General features: G+C 34.2%; 1 protein-coding gene across 8 annotated transcripts in view; it reads right to left on the bottom strand.

Moving 5' to 3' along the window:
- Positions 1-20,071, bottom strand: part of Fgf14 (fibroblast growth factor 14) — a 643,687-nt gene that overhangs the window by 108,476 nt on the left and 515,140 nt on the right. The window lies entirely within an intron of this gene.

Genomic DNA, 20,071 nt, shown 5'->3' on the forward strand with positions numbered 1-20,071 from the left:
GTCAAAATAGAAAAACTGACCGTGTGTGCCAATTCCCACTTAATACATTACAACATACACTTTACAACTAAGGCTCAGAGAATATTATGGAAGTGTGTGTGTGTGTGTGTGTGTGTGTGTGTGTGTGTGTGTGTAGTGAGTGAAACAGCCAGAGGCCCAGGTGCCTTCTACAAGACAGTAGAATTACAAATCAATCATATCTATATCTATATCTATGTCTATGTCTTTATCTATCTATGTCTATCTATCTATCTATCTATTACACATACATTATACATATATATATATATATATATATGACAAGGAAGCTGCAAACATAAAAATCTTAACAATATAGCCAGCTAAACACGACAATACTAGTTCACATCAAGTAAAGATGGAGGATCTCTAACAAGGCCTCAACCTTTGATAAAGAGCTGCAGCTTACAGGCAAGGGAAAATCAGTCTTCTCCAGGCATGAGGTCTTGACAGGTTATCCTAACCAAAGTTTTCATCTCTAAAAAATGTATACTTATATGAATATCACTAAATGGAATTAGCAGGTATAGATAGATATATAGATACATAGATGGATAGATAGAGATATAAATATATAGATGACATATAGATATATGGATATATTGATATATCTATATTGGTGAATAGATAAAGTGTGTACATATGTATATATGAATATGTATATATTAATGAAAAAGAGGTCATGAATTTGTGAGGGTTACAGAAAGAGCTGGCATGGTAATTATATAAATATAATATTTATGTGTGATATTCTAAAAATAATAAAAGCAATGTTAAAAGGAAATGATTACTAGACATTCATTGTATCTTTGAAACAGCTTATGCTATAAAGTGCCTGGGATTGTCAGAGTAGGTCTTTCCTCTGCCTTGAGGAATTTACTGGATAAGATGCTTCCCTCTGGCTTCTGCCAGTCTAACTTTCTTATGATAAGAAAATGTCTTGGGAACACTACAACATTATTGCACACTCTCCATGGCCTCTTTTGGAAGTCAAATCTATTTTCTTAAATGTTTTGGTGGATTCAAGTGTTAAATTCATTTATGAGAAAGTGAATTACAAAAGAAACCCAGTAAGAAAACAGGAGAAAGGCTGAGGGGGTGGCTTAGTGGGTAAATTGATTTCTGCAGCTGAGTAAAGATATCCAGTATCCATGTAAAAATTGGGTAGCATTTAGTATCGTCCTGTAGCTTTAGTGCTGGGGATGATCGAAGAGACATATAGATCTAGAGAACTCACTAAGTAGCTACTCTGTCCAAAATGACAAAACTTCATGTTCATTGAAGGAATACTATGTAAATATGTAGACTGATGAACACACTCAATGGTTAGTTCTGTCCTTTACAAGTGCATACACAGGTGAGTGTGCCCCACAAACAAAGTGAAAAGAAAGAGAAAGCTAAGACAGAAACAAAAAAGACTCTTTCTTTTATAAACCAAACCATGAAGCTTATACAGGTTCTCAGAGCTGCACCATGATGCCCAGGAGTGACAGTGAAGGATCTTTTATTAAAATAAGGTTTCCAGACTGGATTTAAGTAGGAAAGACCCTTTTCCTGTAAAGAAATAGCTATGCTAATCTTTATTTTATACATATTGATAGTTTAAAATCATCCTTGATTGTGAATAAATAGAAAAACAATAATGTGATCATTTTCTCTCTCATTTTCTCTGTGTGCACATGTGTGTGAGTGATTGAAAGTGAGGGTAAGTGCTTATACGTGTTCATATGCATGTGCATGTGGAAACCTTGAGCAGACTGTCTCACTGGCTTGGGAGTTCCTCAATTAGGCTATTCTGGCTGGCTTGGGTGCCCCATGGATTTGCAGGTCTTGAGAACCCCAGAAGCTGCATAACAAATGCATACTATCATTCCATCCTTTAAACAACAACAACAACAACGACAAAAACAACAGGTTGTAAGTAAATCCTAGCAATGGTATAATATCAACTTGAAGCTAGGACTTAAAATTGCATAGCTTATGTTTTACTGAAAATAAGCATGTTGGCAGCCACCTTTTTTGGTTCTCTAAGAAACTGAAGATGCTTCTTTTTACATACTGCCTGATATTCATTCCCAGTTCAATACTAATGTGGACATTAGGATTATGAAGACAGATAATAGATGAACTACAGCATTTAGTATGAAAAGGAAAACCTGCCAATCATTGTCCATCTCAAGACTTTAATGCCTCACTTCCCTACATTTTTGTTCGGCCTGACACACTTAACTGACAGGTAGTCATACTCTCTAATTAGAACAAATGGGTAGAGCCTGAGCCTGAACTTCATATCCACCATTATGTCAACAAACCTAAAAGCTTTTAGGAAATAATTTTCTCCTACTTATTTTTGGGGGTAACAGCAGATGAAAAGATTCAAAGATGAGAATTAATTACATTGATATGATGCTACCTGCTATTAAGAGAAGTTCTATATTTCCATTGACATGGATCATTGGTCCCAAAAGACATAAAACATCAGAGAAACAGCACAACAATGTATTAATATGCCGAATTTCTGAAGCTTGACAAAATACATTCTATCAGTGAAAGACATCGTGTTGTTTGATGAGATATAAGAAAATGAAAATTCACATTTTTTAGTACAGATCACTTTAGCTAGGGTTTTTTAATAATAACAATGGCTTAATCTTCTATGATTCTAGTATGTTGTTAAAAATTCAGGGAATAAATGAAAATAATAAAGTTAACGTACAATTAAATTGAAAGTATCATGGCTAAAGGCCAATCACGGACAATTTGTGATTCTTAGCCAAGTGCAGTCAATTTATGATAGGAATTTAAGAAAAGTTAAATTTGAAATGGGAAGACACTGGGTTTTGCATACAATATTTCTCAAAACCTATAATGTAATACAGTTTTTGTAAAGAGAGCATCTATGACAATGCAAATGTGATTGTGAAAAAGAATGTGGAGGGTGCTTTTCTTTTTTAAAAAAGATTTATTTATTTACTTACTTATTTATTATATATAAGTACACTCTAGCTGTCTTCACACACACCAGAAGGCATCAGATTTCATTACAGATGCTTGTGAGCCACCATGTGGTTGCTGGAAATTGAATTCAGGACCTCAGGAAGAGCAGTCAGTGCTCTTAACCACTGAGCCATCTCTCCAGCCCATGGACGGTGCTTTTCAATGGCAGCCTCCACCACTTCTTTCTGTTCCGCTGAGGTATAACTAGGCAAATATGTTTATATATAGTATATATATTACATATATAATATATAATAGTAACTGTGCACACAGTTTTACCTATGAAAGCATTTTTAGGATTTTATCCACTTATACCCCTTCTTAGGATCCTTTTCTATGTAGAAATAACACTGTTGATGGAACATCTTTTCATTGAACATGGTTCCATTACTGGAGGATGAAGTGGTGGTTTTATCCTGATTCAGGAAATCACATATTAGTCCAATAGTCTTAAATGCCAATAGTGTGATCACACTCGAAAACTGGTCAGTACTAATACTGAAGGTACCAACTCTCTATAGCCCAGGAAGAGCTTGAACTTGCTGTGTCGGTTTCTGAAGCAGAGTAACAGGCTAGCAACAGTAACTTCAATTTAAACCTAGGGTTTCAAAGGGAGTTGTCACATCTCTTTTGTCCTATCTCCTTCAAATTTATCTTTTAATATCATTGACTTCCCCATAAATTTTAGAGTTAGCTTGTGAATGAAAAATTTCACTAGGATTCCAGCCTGACTTCTAATGAGTCTTCGGGTCATTTTGAGGGAAGGTCCCATCTAACATCATCTAATAATGTTCTATGCATTTTCTTAATCTTGGATCTACATTTTCAATGTTAAGTAGTTATTCTTTCACTGCTTTAAAGTAAGAAAAAGATTAGCTTCTGTCATAATATCTAATTAACCACTTTCTTTGATTTACTTATTAATAAATTACAATATTTTTAAACCCCATTTTATTTTTTTATATTAAAATATGTCATCTGCAGTCAACACTAAGCCCTACATTCTCTCGTGTGTAGTGTATCTGGGTTTATGCTAAAGTCTTTGAACCACCTGGATTTGAGTTTTGTGCAGAGTGATAAATATAGTTCTATTCACATTCTTCTACTTACAGCCGTACAGTTAGACCAGCACCATTTGTTGAAGAAACTTTCTTTTTCCATCGTATGGTTTTGGCTTCTTTGTCAAAACACAAGTATGTGTAGGTATGTTCATTTCAGAGTCTTCAACTTGATTATATTGATCACATCATCTGTTTTTATACCAGAGTCGTACAGTTTTTATTACAGTCGTTCTGTAGTACAGCTTGAAATCAGAGATGGCGATACTTCCAGAAGTTCCCTTATTGTACAGAATTGTTTAAGCTATCCTGAGCTTCTGAGTTTTTAGTTTTTCCATATGAAGTTGAGAATTGTGCTCTCAAAGCCTGTAAAGAATTTTATTGGAATTTTAATGGAAGGTGGCCATTTTCACTGTTTTAATCCTACTTATCCATGAGCATGGGAGATTTTTTTTCTCATCTTCTGATAGCTTCTTAAATGTCCTTCTTCAAAGACTTGAAGTTCTTGTCTCATACAGGTCTTTTCCTTGGTTGTTAAGAGTTACACCAAGTTATTTTATATTATTTGTGGCTAATCCTAACCATGACACACCAACCAAAAAAGCATGCAGGGCTGGTCATAGACCCACTGCACATGTGTAGCAGATGTGCGGTTTGGTCTTCATGCAGATCCCTGAACAATTGAAGTGGGAACTTACTCTGACTCTGTGGCCTGCCTGAGGATCCTGTTGCCCTTACTGAGCTGCCCTGTCTGACCTCACTGGGGGAGAATTTGTCTAGTCCTGCTGTGACTTGAGGTGTGAGAGTGGGTTGATATCCAGGGGTGGGGATCTTCCCCTTCTCAGAGCTGAAGAAGAGGGGACGGGGGGGGGGGACATATGAGGGAGACTGGGAGCAAATGGGGCTGTGACTGGATATAATGAAAGAGAGAAGGAAAGAAGGAAAGAAAGAAATGGAAAAACTCAAAAGGTTATATCATCTGCAAACAGGTGCCCAATCTTTTATCATTTTAATTGATTTGTAATCCCTTTAGCATACAGTAAAGACAATTAAACACAGAACTGAAAAAAGTGGTTGTATTAGAAAACTTTGATCTTTTTCCTAGTGGCTCATAGGATAATGACAGTTATGTTTCAGCATGTAAATATTTTAATCATATGAAAAATTCTTTTTAGTCATCCTGTAACTTTTGTTTAAATTGATATCAATGTGGTTTGATTATTACTTTCTCTTATATATGTTTTTGATTCCATTGGCTTTTTGAACAGCTTTGAAATAACTGAATATTCCATAAAACTCTCCCACTTACAATTTAGGAGTTTTAAGACATGTATAATCGTGGTAACAATCAACTTTAGACTCGGATTGGAAGCTTTACCTTTTTCAGCTAGACCCTCCTCCTATTCTTAAGCAAGCACCACTTAATTTCCTTCCTATTTGAATTCCTAGCTCTGGGCTTTAATATGACTATATGCTAAGCTTTGTAATATGACTGTATACTAATTTGATGTTTCACTTAACTTAATGTTTCCAGGTTTCAGTATCGCAACATACTTTGGTATTTTAATTCTTCTTGAGAGCTCAATAATATTTCATTGTATACAAATCTAAATTTTACTTATCCATTTATCTCTTGATGGACATTTGGGTTGTTTCCACTTTTTAGTGATTATAAATAAATCTGTTATAAATACTCATGTACAATTATTTTGTGTGTGCACATATGTTTGCAATTATCCTTGGAAAAATGCCTGGGAGTAGAATAGCTGCATCATATGGTAATTTTATATTTAATTATTTGAAGAATTGGCAAGTTGTTTGAAAGCAGCTGTTCATGCTATTGCTTGCTTCTGTCTCTCTAACAAATAGATACATATTATATATTTATATCAAAATTTCCTCAAAATATTGCTTTCTATAAACTTCTTACAAATTGCTGCTACTTTTTCCATGTTGAGTCTTATTGTAGAAGTTTATGAGTAGATTCTAAAATTATGCCAGTTTTATTAATGATCAAATTTGAGAGAGAGAGACAGAGAGAGAGAGAGAGAGAGAGACAGAGAGAGACAGAGAGAGAGAGAGAGAGAGGCAACTCTAGGGCTTACATATATAGACTGTGTTACATCACACACATATTTGCGACACGTTGTCCCCATAACTGTTTTTACATATGCCTTATTTTCATTCTGTACTTCATTTTTAGTAATTATCTTTTATCCTGACAATTTTATATACTGTCCTTTTCAGTACAAATTTGATGATAATTTTTCCTGTAAAATTTGCACAATTTATTATTCAAAACTTAATTTTGAAGTTCTAGATTAATCTTTTCACACTTCACCTCTTTATTTTTAGGATTCCACTTTCCTTTCGACTCACCTTAAGTCTCCTTTCTGACACTCTCTTTTCAAGGAGCCCCTAAGTTCTTCTCTGCTTTGCTTTTGAATGTTTGAACACAACAAACACAGATCTGATTGCTTCTGGACTTCTACTTCTTATTTTTCTTTGAGCTCCCTTCTGATCTTGTGTTTTAGTTTCTTTAACCAACCTTTTTCATAGTGACTCCTTCATCTTTTCCTTTCTCTGCATTGACCTGATATCTCTAATATCATGTCCTTTTACCGTAAGTGGATGGTTGGTATTAAAATCATATAAATAATTCTAGTATTGTGATTTACAATAAAAATATATCTAGTTTTAGTCTCAGTTTCTTGGCACATTTAGTTTCTAAATGCTTTGAGTCCCCAAAGTGATGCATCTAATTTTGTGTGTGTAACTGAAATAACTGATTTGGGGAGATATCTTTGGGTGTGGTTTGTTGCTATGGGAATGAACCATGTGTTAAATAGTTATAGATTCCAGCCTTACCCCAGTCTCTAAGCTATGGACAGAGGCAGAGGTTATGTATATCATGGGTCCATGATTTTATCAATCATGCCTACATTCAGGAGACTCCATAAAAACACAAGACATGGTGTGGAAAGTTTATACTGCATACATACAGTGAAGACCAATGCCACTCAGCTCCCCAGAGACAGAAAATCTTAATTAGTAGTTAATGTGTATCTTTTCATGTGGATGTTCATTTGTATCTTTTAAATCTTCTTAATGCTAAGTTATTAGTAATAAATAGAAAGTTTATTTGAATTCTGTGAATCACTCAAATATAAGATTGAATTCACTATGTTTATTACATTTGTATTATTACATTTGTAATAAATATACTGTTTACTAAGTCATAATCTAGTTATAATCTAGTAAATTTAATAATTATATATTCTTCCATTCTTTTTTAGAATACACAATGTATGAAACAGGAAATAATTTGTTCCATTTGTCCATTTTGTTTCATTTGTTCCATTCGTACCACTTTAATTGCTAAATATCCATGTTGACAACAACCAAATTTTGAGTGGCCAGACAAGAAGCAGATAACCAACGAGCTATATTTCCAATAGAAATCCAAAGACTTCACAAGTTAATTGGTACTTAATACAAACCAAATTCTTACATACAATATGTAAAGATCTCTATTTTTTCATGTAATGTAATATATACAAAATGGAAAAAACAAATCATATAATATTTGTTCCAAAAAAAATAGAATTGTGTCATTTTCTTATAGAATACCACTCTATCCATTGGTAGTTTGAGCTCTAAGAGTATGTGTAATTTGATATAAATAAATAGACTTTGCATTTAAATAAATAATACCTCTTAAATTATTCTAGATTTACCCTACATACAGAAGTATATATAAAGTTTTAAGGTATTAGAAATATCTGAAAATAGTCTTAGAATATATACGAGTTTAGTTTGGTAAAAGTCATACTGGTGGATGCAGAGCAAATTCACATTCCAGATTCTCTGTTATGTAGTGTTTCAAAGTATTTAGCTTTGAAATACTCAATTTTCTTTTTTGCTGTCACAGATACAGTGGTAGTATCATGTTATGAGTAATTATTAAAATACTAAATCCTATTATAAAGAAGGAAAATAACATGTTTTTATGTTATATAGTCATTTCTACTCTTCTTCCCCCCCCCCACCGGAGCTGGGGACCGAACCCAGGGCCTTGCGCTCTCTAGGCAAGCGCTCTACGGCTGAGCTAAATCCCCAACCCCGTCATTCCTACTCTTAACATAACAACCTCTAAAGACAAAGAAATTTCAAGTTTTGTATATAATATATAATAATATTAAAGTATATAATAATATTAAAGTTGGAGTTTGTATTTTAAACATTAAATTTTAGAGAGTTGATGGTTAATATGTAGGTGTTAGTTATTTTTAATTTCTAAAGATGATCTTATTTGTATTTTATTTGATTGGTATTTGCTTTCATGTATGTCTGTGTGAAGATGCCAAATCCCCTAGAACTGGAGCTGCAAACAGTTATGAGCTGCCATGTGGATGCTGGGAATTGAACCTGGGTTCTGTGGAAGAGCAGTCAGTGCTCTTAACCACTGAGCCATTCCTTTAGCCCCTAGGTGTTGGATTTTTAAAAAAAAAAGCCTTCACATATTACTAGAAAATGAACTTTTCTTTAAGCTGCATATACTGGGACTTCCGAAGCTCACTAGGTAGACTATGTTAATGAGCAGTCATCTGCATAAATGTTAGGATCATGCTGATGTGTGATCCTCCCATTGGTTTTAATCATATAACGTTCCAGAATAGATGGAAATTGTTATATTTATGTTTTAAAATATAGAGCACTTCTTCTGAACACATTTCTGACCTTCTATAAAGTCTCTTACAAGTATTTTAAAAATATGTTTTTAATTTCAAAAAAGAATCTTTTCACAAAATATTTATAAAAAAAATAATACCTGTGAGTGCTTATGCCAACATTCTTTATTCAAATTATTTTTGTAATTTATGTATAAAGAAATATTTAATAAGAAAAATATTGATTTTTCCGGAAGTTGTGACACATTCTTACAACATCAGCATGCAGGAGTAAGACAAGAGGACAAGAAGTTCAAGATCATCTTTCAGGTACACAGTGAGTTGGAGTTCAGTCTAGACTGCAGGAGACTCTGTCTCTAATAAACCAAACAAGCTTTTACACCTAAGCTTTTTACATAATTCTAATTGCCCATGTGCCTAGAACCATTGATAGGAAATAAAACTCTTAATTCTAAAATGTAACCATGATTCTCCTAAACTTACTGAAGATAATGAATTTATTTTATTTATGTGCCCAAGAAGGAAAGGCAGACAGAGCCATCTAACTCATTTTGACTCTTGCTTCACTGTCATTGAATGAAACACATCAATTTGGAGCTGAACTATGATAACGTATCTTCAACTACTGAATTGAAGATAATGAGATACATATAACATTCTAGATATTATTTATGGAAATCATGGGAATTCTAACATATTTTGAATATATCAACACACCAGAAGAACATGCCACCAAGTCAACTAAGGACTCACATGGGCTCAAAGAGACTGAAACATCAAGCACAAAGCCTGCATGCATCTGTACCAGGTCCTTTGAATTTATGTTATAGTTGTCAGCTTAGTGTTCTTGTGGGACTACTAACAATGGGAACAGGTGCTTCACTAACTTTTTTTACCTGCCCTTGAGACTATTTTCCTCCTATTGGTTTGCCTTGTCTAATCTTGATTCAAATTCTTTTGCCCTGTCTTATTGTATCTTGTTTGGTTTTGCTTGGAGTGGATCCGGGGATAGAGCTATGGAGGGAAGGGAAACTGTGGTTGGGATGTTATTGTATGAGAGAAGAATCTATTTTCAATTTTTTTTAAAAAAGAAAAAATCAACATACAGATTTCACTGTAATTTCCAAATTATTATAAAATTGATTATTTTATTTTCTCATCATAAAGATAACTCATTCAGATCCAAAGTTTTCTCATATACATATGTGTATATGTATACATATGTTTATATATATCATATATTATAAATGCATGGAGTTGTAGTACTTTCAAAAGACATAAATCTACGTCTAGTCTGAACTCTAATTCATCAGTCTCTGGGAGCCCATGTGAGTCCTTCTTAGTTGACTTGGTGGCATGTTCTTTTGGTGTGTTGATATGTCCAAAATATGTTAGAATTCCCATTATCTCCATAAATCTATGCAAGAGACATGAGTTTGGGAAAGAGAAAGGAGGGATAATATTAAAGGATTTGGAAGGAAACAAGGGAAGAGGGATAATATGTAATTACATTATAATTTCAAATAATAAAAGCAGTTATAAAAAATAACACTGTGGGTTTATAGTTGATTTGAGTTCAGTTCAAAGAATCAGTTGTATGTATCTGCTCAGTAAACATCCATTTCATTAGGTGTATCCTTCTATCTCCATGCCTTTCAAAAGATGTTTGTAGCAACTACTCCTGTTGGACTAGGAATTGATGTCAAATGTTTCATGTGGCCATTACAAGGATTTTAAAAAATACATTTATAGGGGTTGGGAATTTGGCTCAGTGGTAGAGCGCTTGCCTAGTAAGTGCAAGGCCCTGGGTTCGGTCCCCAGCTCCGAAAAAAAATATATTTATTATTGTTATTATCATTAGTAGTAGTATTACTAATCATTGTATGAGTAGGCAAGCTGGTAAGGGAAAACATGACTCATAGTAATTGTTTACTAGTTTATCTACTGATTGATGTATCATGAAGTTACCTCCAAATTAAGGGCTAATATGACATTCTATATATTTAATGAATATTAAATTAGAGGGTGGCCAATACTAATATTTAAAGTAGAATTACAGTAACCATTGATAAATGGATAGGATTAGTTCAATGGTTTTACATGTTTTGCTTTATCCTAATTATTTATACTGCGTTGTGATTAAAAAAAAAAAAACCTCTGGATTTTAGGGAAAGTTGTAATCAGGGTATATTGTATAAAAACAAATTTGTTTTTGAAGAAAGGAAAAAAATCTCTGAATTTAAACCAGAATAATTTATTTAAAAAAAAACTTCCTGCTTTATGCTTTGCTTGCATTCATTTTTTAAAATGCATGGATATTAAGAAGGAAAAACAGAGAGAATGGCTTAGCTCTTTCTCACCTTCCTTTCCTGATGGCTCATTAGAAACTCATTACAAGAGTCACACTTGGTAATGGAAACTCCTGCTGGCCATCTACATCTCAAGGTCAGGGAACACATTTGTGAGCTCTGCCTCTCTGTCTACACACTGGGTTTCTCTTCCCTTCAATTCAAAGTTTTTCTGTTTATTTACAGGCTGTAAGATGAACCTCCTGGTTATGAGTATTGCTATCCAGGGAATAAATTCTAGAATTGAGCAATGATACTGTGATCAACCTAAAGTCTTCTTGGAAATACAAATAAAATGAAATAGAAAACAAAGAAACAACATCAAAAAACAAAAACAAGCAAACAACAACAACAACAAAATAAAAAAACTAGCTGGCTCATAACCAGCTTTGTCCTCTCATGTCCCAGAGACAAAAGCACAGGTGTTAAAGAACCAGAATAATGATTAGGGTCAGATTGGTGGCACCTGTCCCAGGCAGGGTCATAAAGTACCACCTAGGTTTTGGTTGTCTGATTTACAAAGAAGCAAAAACTACCACAGGAGAGGAAAAAAGTGAATGATAACGGTGAGTGAGTGCCTGACAGGAATTTTAACAATGGTTAAAGGGAGATGAATTACATCTATTCTGCTTTGTGGAAGGGTGTACAAGTCAGTCAGCAATGTCAAAAACTTCAAAACAATTGCTTTCCAGCTGTAAAACAAATAAAAATACACCCCACTGAAAACTCAATTCCACCATCGTCTTTAAAATAATCTCATAGGTTCATAATCTTAAAGAAATTGATGAGTCAGATCTAAATTAAACTCCACTGTTCCCCACGCACAAATAGTGAGATCCCCAGTGGATGCTTGAACCTGCTGACAGTAGCAGATTCTATAATGCAAAATCTTTCATATTTAAATTCATATTGCCCATAGTGTTCATATATCTTCGACAGCAAGACCAGGATACGATTTTGGTGGGGGTTTTTTTTGTTTTGTTTTTTTGCTTTTTGGGTTTTTTTTTTTTTGGTACTTACTTATGAACCAATAGAAGGTTCATTCCATATGTAACCTCAGCATACAATATTATCTAATTTTTTTGCACTTTTTATTTGATAAAGTACTTTATGGGTTCCCTCTGGCTTATCTGAATTTATACAATTACTACTCTGTTCTTTGTAGCCATAATTAAGTGAAATAACAACTACGGAACACAACCACTATGGTAGCTCAGTGGTATGTCTGATACATAAATGACTTCTAATTGACTCACAATTAGCACATGCAGAGGGAGCCATTGAACAAAGTATGATCTTGCACATCCCTGAAAGGAGGCATGACCTCTCTCCATGCCACTCAGAATGCTATACCATTTAAACCTTATGCTTGTTAGATCTAGAAATTCCCACTTAATTTCTAACATGATTGAACATGGTAACTGAAACTACAGAGAAATTAAACCATAGGTGAAAGCTAACTGCATATTTTAGGTCTTTGGGGATGGAAGGATTTCAATAATATCTTTCTTGGCAGGATGACAATATCTGAAATATAAAGTAAACTAACTTTACCCCAAATTCACTAGTGATTACAATAGTTACTAACATTTATTTAACTTTATCAAGAGAAAAATATTTAGCACAGCATCCTCTATAAGACTCAGAACAAACATACGAGGTGAGAACTTTGCCCATCTCTAGCTGGTTTTGTTAAATGAAGTTTATACGGTGAATGGGTATTTCTGGGATCTGTGGGTTAATAAACACTGTGCTTTATAATCAAACAAAGCTCATGGTCTTCTTCATGCCATGATGACACTAGATACAGGCCAGACACTGCTGTCACACTTCCTAGAAAATATTAGGCAACCTTGTGAACCTTCTTAGTCAATAATCATCTTATACACTAGTCTTATACCAAAGAGAACATTATCTACTTTCTGAATAGTGTTACTATGTTTGAAGTGAAGCAAGGGCTGTCACATAAACCCAAGACATCACAAACACAGCTACATAGAATTATAGTATTATGGTGTCATTTTCTTTCTCCACTATACCATCGCCTTTGAAGAAGCTCTGGAGGTGTCTAAGGATTGGAGGAGGAGGAGTCAGCAGTGAGAATCATTGTTATGAATGATACATAGGGAAAGAAGCAGAGAATCTAGGTCAGAACCATGAACTTGTGGATAATTTCTATTATTTATCAAATACACTGGGGTTACAGGTTCCTGGTGAACCAAGATTTCACAGCCTTAGCAAATATTTCCACCTTGAGACAAATTTGATACTTGTTTATATGTAGATAAAGAGGTTTTTAAAAGTTATCTCCATAAACAGGCTTCCTTACCTCAATAACTCCTCTACCATTTGACTGCTTAATCCTAGCCAAGTCGCTAACACCATGTAGTATGTGTAATCCTTATTTTCACTCAGGTAAATGAGTCATCATTTGTATTCATCTCTTATTTGGGACACAAAGCAACATACAGCTGTTTTGCATCTTTGAAACTCTTAAATCTAATGATGGTCCTTCTGAATAAAGCCAAGGTTTTGGCACATGTATGTTCCCTTTTGGAGACAAGGGGAATGATGCAGCTTGTTGATTTTTCTACCTTCTTTAGACTGTATATATTCAGGAACTCCAATGCCAGCAATGATAATTGAGTCCTAGAACATTACATCATTCTGACTTCATCCTCTGGTTTCTTTAGTGCTATGAATTCTTGCAATCACATTTGGTCTACTGGAATAATTCAAGAAGAATTCATGTCAGGGTCTTTAGCCGAATGACACATTCTGTCTAGCTTCTCTTATGATTTAATGTGATATAGTCATAGACCTTAGAAATCACAGTGTAAACAGCTTGAGCAGACATTATTATGCCTCATAGAATTTGTAACAATTGAATTAAATGGAAAATGCTAAAGAATTAGAGAAGCATTGGGTGTAATATATAATATTAAATATAATGTATAATATTAATTATAATATACAATAATATTAATATTATTGTATTAATAATATAAAATTAATTATACCATATATAATATATTATATACTTATATAGTATATTATATAATATAGATGGTAACTCACATAGCATATATAATATATTTACTAATGAGTTATCTCTTGATAACTGTAGTGAGTTAGAGATTATTATATGAATTGCAACTACTACAGAGTTTTTTGTGAATATTTACTGTTCAGAAATGTAGGCTAATGAAGTGCATGCAGTTTGAAGACTGCCATATACATGCAGGAAAGGTTTTTAAGTTTGAGACAAAATTGGAACACTAACTAGGTCATTGAAGTTCAATTTTTTTCAGAGATGGGATATATAATTTGCTTAACAAGCTAAAGGAATTAATATATAAAGTCTTGGATTAAAGCAAGGTCAAGCACCAACTCATTCTATCTTTGAACTTAAATAGGAAGACCTGGTCTACACTGGAGGGAAATCTTTAAGACTATAGGTGAATAGGGAACACTTTCATGATGTCCAAGGAAGCTTTGTTGGAATTAAATATCCAGAAGTGAGCATGATAGTGTTTCATTGAAACATATTGTGGCATAGTAATGGACATCAAAGTGAGATTGTCTAAATATCTAACACATATAAACTTTGTAAGAAAGACACAAGATTTGAAGATAAGATTACATTAAGGATCTCGACATTAGAAGATTTTCTCAGATTCTGGTCAGTTCTATGTAAGTGAATTAAGTATAACTTTGCCTAATCTTTTAGTTACTGCTGCCAGAATGAACTACAGACATGGAAGCCAGAATTCTTCTGCCCTGGGAAACTTACAGATGAGACTGTTTTCTAACCCTTGCATTCACTTAGGTCAATGTGGAAATGGGTATAGACAATCTACAGAGCCTTTTATATTTTTCCAAACAGGTATGGCATTATAAGGTTGTTCTTTAAAGTAGCAGAGCAGGTACAATGATAAAGACTTTGATACAAAGACTTCCAAATGGTAAGTTCTTGTGTTATGTTTATTATTCATGATAAATGCTTATTATCTATCTATCTATCTATCTATCTATTTATCTATCTATCTATTGGATATTTTATTTATTTACATTTCAGATGTCATCCCCTTTTCCGGTTTCCCCTCTGGAAACCCCCTATCCTATCCTCTTCCCCTGCTTCTATGAGGGTGTTCCCCCACCCATCCACTCCTGACTCCCAGTTCTGGCATTCCCCTTCATAGGACCAAGGGCCTCTCCTCCCATTGATTTCTGACAGGGCCATCCTCTACTACATATGTGACTAGAGTCATGGGTTTTTCCATGTGTACTCTTTGGTTGGTGGTTTGGAACTCTGGGAGTGGGGGGGTCGGGTGCTAGCAACCAATCATTGCACTGGGGACTGGGTCCCCAACAGAGGTTATTAGAGAAAGGACTGAAGGAGCTGAAGGGGTTTGCAATCCTATAGGAAGATAAATGCTTATTAATAGAAATCCTTAAAAGCTTTGTGACTCTTTTATATACCTTTGTTTTTAAGTTTTGAGGGAAATGGAGTTGAATTTAAATTTAAGAATAATTATTAAGGCTGTTGTGGGGGCAATTAGCTTCTCTTTGGGTTTAAGCAGGAAGGAAAGTATGACTGGGTCCGTAAACCCAGTCCCAAAAATCATGGCAAGTGAGGCTATGCAATGTACTGGGAACTACTGCTAATATATAATTAAATTGACATCATGTCAAATGATTTTATACATGTCTATGCTTATCCCATAGTCCAGTGTTACTCACAGGATTAAGCATAGAATATTCCCTACCAATTATTTTTGTTTACACAAGGTGCTGAGAATTAAGGGTCCTCTGTTCACTAGGCCCTAAATAGGACATTTATAGTGCCTCATCTATGTTCAGGAAATGTATCAGAAGAGGTGGAAAGAATATAGAAGCTGGAAGACAGGGAGTAGAGCTCCTGAATGTTGCCTTCTGGGCATAGCACAGCTGTTGTTTATGAACACATGGCGGTTATGTCTGTTTGGACTAGGCCTGCACAAAACTGTACTTATTGAGTTATGAGTCTGGAAAAGGCTCCTGGCATCCCACCCCTTCTGCTTAACTAATGAAGATATAAATGAAGAATACTAGGAGAAGTGGAATCATTATCTTCAGATGTGTACCTGTTAAAGATTATATTATCACTAAATAGTGATGCTCCAGGAGCAAGACTTTGCCTTATGGAACTTTGGGAAGCATTCACAATTTAAAGTATAGCACATGAAATAATAAAGATGACAAAATATGACTTTCATTCTTCACAGGGGGAAAATGGTCTCTATGTTTAGCCAATGTATAACCTGGAGATTGAAAGATAATTTCTTACAAATAGTCCAGGATTTAAGATTTCTGCATCATTAAAAATGTTTATATAGAAATATTTCTAGTATGTAAATATATGTGTATATATATTCATGTGTATAACTATATACATGCATGAATATGTACATATGTGAATATATATGTATAAACATGTGATGGTTTGAGTAAAAATGGCCCCCAGAAACTCATAGAGAGTAGCACATTTAGGAACCATGGTCTTGTTGGAATAGGTTTGGCCTTCCTGGGGGAAGTAGGACACCAGGGGTGGACTTTGAGGTTCAGAAGCTCAACCTAGGCCCTATGGCTCACTCTTCCTTACTACTGCCTGAGAATGCAGTTATAGAATTCTCAGCCCCATTCCAGCACTTCGTCTGCTTCTACTTGACCATGCTTCCAGCCATGATGATAATGCAGTCTACCTCTGAACTGTAAGCCAATTAACTATGTTCCTTTATAAGAGTCTCTGTGATTATAGTGACTTTGGATTAGAAAATTAGTCAGACACTTTAAGTAGAGATTAATGACCATACAAGTAGGCATGTGGAAGATAGTGATGCAGAGGGTGATTTAAACTGTGGGGGCCCAGATCAAGAGGTTTCAGAGAAGAATATTAACACATGGCTTAAAGACAATTTTGATATTTTGGCTAAGATGTGACTGCTTTCTGCCCTTGTCCAAAAAGTCTGCCTGAGGGCTAATTGAAGAGCCATGGATTAACAGCTTTGGCAGAGGACATTTCAAAACAACCTAATATTGACTGTGTTGATTGGTTATTAGTGGCTAGTATTATGAAGATCTATAGTGAAATGGAGAAAGCTGAGCAAGAAAAGACACAAAATGCACAATTGAAGGAGAAAATGAGCACCAGGAAGTGTAAACAAATTAAAGGGAGGTTTAATGCTAAGTGGATTGAAGGGAGTGGTGAACTTAGAGCAAGACGCCACCCAGCTCAGCTTCCAACCTTTGAAAAGAAATTAAAGAAAAGCGAAAAGGAATCAAAGAAAAATTTCTGCCCTAGGAGGAACTCAGGTAGAACAACTACCACTGCAAATTAACTTAGACTTAAGACAGGTAAACGTTTTATTATTAAAAGGCAACCCTAAGTATCTTACAAGACCAAGTAAGTCTTGCCCCTGCCAAAACTTTTCCCCAACACTCTTTCCCCATTAGTGACCTTCAAGAGGGAGCCAGAACCGAGCAGCTTCTGACATTTACAAAATGCATACACACAGAAACACATAAAATAATTCAATGTAAAAAATTAAATTATATGTAGATGAATGTTGTCTGCTTAGTCATGTTCAAAAACACGTACTTCCAATCTTGATTCCACTGGCCCTATTTTAATTTCTCCTTCCTCCCTCCTTTCCTCTTTCTTTTTCTCCCTCAGCAGATACTCATTCAACCCTATTTTCTGACTGGTTTTTTATTTCACATTCTTATTACTTGTACAGGTGTTTGCTACTACTTTCTAAGTATAAGATTTTCTATTAAACTAATTTGGAAATCCTATGGGTATTTATGGTTACTCAATTACATCTTACCTGTGATCTTAATTCAGTCTTAATTATTACTAAGTTAAATGTTCTATAACATACACCCACACTCTGAATTTCTTTATTCTGCTTACTAACCTATTTATTTACATTGAATAAAATGGCATATCACATTGCTCTACAGTGAAATACTAGTAAGTTGCATTAGCAGAGACTATGCAAACTTTTATGTACTTTATAATAAAGGATTTCATAAATACTAATCCATAAACTTCCAGTAAATTTTGTGATGGGAGTTCATAATGGTTTTTCTCTATTTTTTCTTTTATTGAAAATATTTTTTTATTAAATATATTTTGACTACAGTTTCCCCTCCCCCAAATACTTCAAGATCCTTGTTTGACACCTGAATCCATACACTTTATGTCTCAGAAAACAAACAAACATCTAAAGAATAATAATAGAAAAAAGTAAATACAATTTGGACTAGGACAAACAAAACAATCCAAAGGAAAAGCACAAGAAACATACATACATGTAGAGACATGATTGTTCACACTCATAATAATCTCATAAAGACTCAAATCCCGAGTAAGTAATATACTTAGCAAAGTATGCTAAGACATCTAATCATAAATTCTACACCAATAAAGACCACAGTGTATGCTTAAACATGTATAGAATGTCAATGAAAACTCTGAGTATTCCTAACACTAAAGTAATCAGAAATCTGAGGGGCCCTCTGTGACTGTCAGCTGAGGACAGTGATTGTCTCTAGGTTCTAAACATGGCTCAGTCTCACATCTCACAAAAGTATGTAGCAAAATGTCTAGCTTTATAAAGCTTGCCAGTATTCTTAGTTAAAATTGAAATTATTGATCTTTAACACAGTTTACAAGAAAATCAGATCATTTCTCCATTGCATTCTCTTAAGCAAAATTTGATTAGTAATATTATGTAAAACATACTTGTGGTTCAAACTCCCCCTTTTAACCAACTCTACATTTTAATAATATGTATTTTAATAAAAACTAATTTCAAAGTACCCAATGCTTTCAAAATGTTTTTTCCCAGTTGTAACAGCCTAACAGGAAGGTGAATTAAGAAATAATTAAAAAAAAATTTACTCTCCTCATAAAAAGCAATATTGAAATAAAAAACCTACATATGCACACAAAAACAAAACAAAAAGTAAGGAAATACAAAGGAATTATAAAACCTTTCATGTTAGAACAAGGATCCACATCAATTCGTTCTCTTGATTTATAATTTCTTTGTTTTGCTGAAGTATTTAGTCATTTTTACTTATAGACTCACAATGGTGTATATATATATATATATATATATACCATATATATAATGTTAGAGTTAAATAATTATAGAAGAACACAGGTTAACACCTTCATTTGGGGATTATGAATGTGCTAGATATATCCAGGTATATATCCAGAGATTTCTGTATAGCAACTTTCCTCATTCTGCAAACATAGAGGCAGTAACACACAAAAGCTAGTCAGCATTTCAGTTTGCAGACTAGTAATCTATGCCACTGCCTCACTGAAAACACATCTTAGAGATAGCTATGAACTCCAGCCATCTAGCCAGGTATGGTAATGCATAACTGTAATCACCTGTAATTCCCGCATTTGAGAAGATAAAGTAAGAGAATCAAAGCTCAAGGTCAGCATGGAATGCATAGCTAGACTCTGAAAAAAAAATCCACTTTTTAACAGACAAGTAAAACTTAGTTGTTGAAAGCTACATCACAAAGAACCTCTGAAACAAACTTTCCGATAAGATCCAAGACATTCACCATAGCACTTCAGTAAGTACCTAAACCCTGTCATGCTATTTAAGAGCAGGTGGATATAAATATAGCTCCAGATATATGAATTTACTGCAAGCAAAAACTGTGAAATTAAGAACAGTGTTGTATAATAAAAGAATTAAACACTCTTGGAACAAAAATCTCACATAGCAAATCTAGTGGTTGCCAAAGGTTAGTGTGTGTAAAGAGCACCCAGCATGTTATTAAAATGCAAATATAAGATTCATATCTATCTGAAGGTCTCAATTCAATAGGTTGATTAAAAGTAAAATGCACCAAATATTCCTATATGTGAGCATTATCTCGCGAT

The sequence above is a fragment of the Rattus norvegicus genome, chromosome 15 (assembly GCF_036323735.1).
Source record: "Rattus norvegicus strain BN/NHsdMcwi chromosome 15, GRCr8, whole genome shotgun sequence".
Lineage (NCBI taxonomy): Eukaryota > Metazoa > Chordata > Mammalia > Rodentia > Muridae > Rattus > Rattus norvegicus.